The following is a 1,626-nucleotide window of genomic DNA, read 5'->3' as shown; positions in this document are numbered from 1 at the left end:
GCCTGCAGCTGCGACCCGGGCCAGGCGAGTAGGGAGAGAGCCCGGCCTCTCCCACCCGGCGTGCCTGCCTCTAACCTAGATGCAGAAGCTCAGGCCTGGCTTTCCCCTTAGCCGTCCAGCGATGGACCCACCACCGCCGCCGCCGCCGTCGTCGCGCTCTCCTCACTCGCTTTCCCACCGCCCCAGGCCGGCTGCGGAAAAGCGGACCGGCAATGGCACGCCCATTGGCTGCGGCCCGCACTCGCGTCAGCCGCCCAACCCAGCCTGCGGGATGTGACTGGCTGACGCGGCCCCTCTTCTCCACATCTCGTCTTGATTGGCTGCCTCGCGCCCCCCTAACCAGGAAGACCGCTCACCCGCCTTTCCGCTTCGGCCTCCCACCCCGGAATCCCGTTTCCATCCGGGAGGGTTGGGGGCGGGAAGGGCACTGGTGAAATACGAACGGCCAATGGGCGCGCCGAGAGAAGGCCGGGGGGTGGGCTCCGCGGCCGGCCTGCCCGCAGAGGAAAGTTCAGCCAATGGCCGTGCGCGCCACATCCCGAGCCCTGGAGCACTTCCCCTGGCCGCTCGCGTTCCAGCGGGTCGCGCCCAGTGCCACGCCCTGTTGCCGGTGCCACGCCCTGTTGCCGGTGCCACGTCCTGTTGCCCGTGCCGCTGGAGGGGCGTCGACTGGAATGGTGGGGAGTATTCGGCGAGGCAGGTGTGGGAGACCGCGGGTAGCCTTTGTGGCGTGCTACTGCACTGCCTACGTGGGGTCCAGCGCGCTTTCAGGTGGGGCTGGTTCGGAACTGCGAGAGCGGAGCGGGTCGCTCCTTGGTCCACTGGAACCTGAGAGGGATGCCCTTTAAGGAGGGAGCTGTGCGTGAATCTTGTCCAGCCTTACGGGTCTGTGAGCAAATCATTCCACTTTCCACTCCTTCCAGAATAATTTCGTACAAAACTTATCAGTGGTGAGAGAATTTAGATTAATGGCTACCTCTGGTGGGGGAATGGAAGGGGCACAGGGAACCTAATGGGAGCTCGAAACGCTCCGTCTCGACCTGGGTGGTGGTAGTTACTCCTAATGGGAGCTCGAAACGCTCCGTCTCGACCTGAGTGGTAGTAGTTACACATATACATATATACATACATATATATATATGTATGTATATATGTAAAATTCATCGAGCCTTCCACTTTGTGGATAACATCTCGATTTTTTAAAATAAAAAGATTGTGAAAATAACTCAGTAATAACATTACCATAAACTTAGGCTCCATGGGACTCCGATGGGATAAACTAATTCCACTAGGATTTAGCTATCATTTAAAAGTGACAAAGTGTAGGGAGAGAAATGGGGATTGTGAGAATTTAAAATGAATGAAAGCTCCTGCACGGTGAATAACACAAACAGCTTAGTACTTTAAGGATGAGCCAAGATGGTTCAGAATGATTTATTTTTGAGGATTTAGAGCTTGTCTTAGTGTCTGGCTCTGTTAGTAACACAAAAGCACCTATGGTGCTGCACCTAGTTGAGAACTACAAAAGTTTACCGAACTGCCTACTTGATGGCCATCCAAGTCTGAACCAAGAAACTTTCATTTGAATACCATGGCTTTTGCCCTGGAGGAGCTCCCAATCCAGCG

At 55.7% G+C, this 1,626-nt stretch overlaps 1 protein-coding gene across 3 annotated transcripts in view; it reads right to left on the bottom strand.

The window, feature by feature from the left end:
* The window catches only part of FAR1 (fatty acyl-CoA reductase 1), a 53,675-nt gene extending 53,297 nt beyond the window's left edge, over positions 1-378 (bottom strand). Inside the window, exon 1 of one of the 3 annotated variants that reach the window (XM_025038718.1) lies at positions 357-378. The gene's annotated coding sequence lies outside the window, so the exon portion shown is untranslated. Of the gene's footprint in view, positions 1-75; positions 231-356 lie in introns of those variants that run through there. The other 2 variants (XM_006905659.3, XM_006905660.3) reach the window with 2 other exon arrangements.
* Between the last annotated feature and the right edge of the window lie 1,248 nt (positions 379-1,626).

Source organism: Pteropus alecto, unplaced genomic scaffold (genome assembly GCF_000325575.1).
Source record: "Pteropus alecto unplaced genomic scaffold, ASM32557v1 scaffold461, whole genome shotgun sequence".
Taxonomy (NCBI): Eukaryota; Metazoa; Chordata; class Mammalia; order Chiroptera; family Pteropodidae; genus Pteropus; species Pteropus alecto.
Note: the sequence above shows the minus strand (reverse complement) of the source record. Positions and strands in the feature narration are given on the sequence as shown.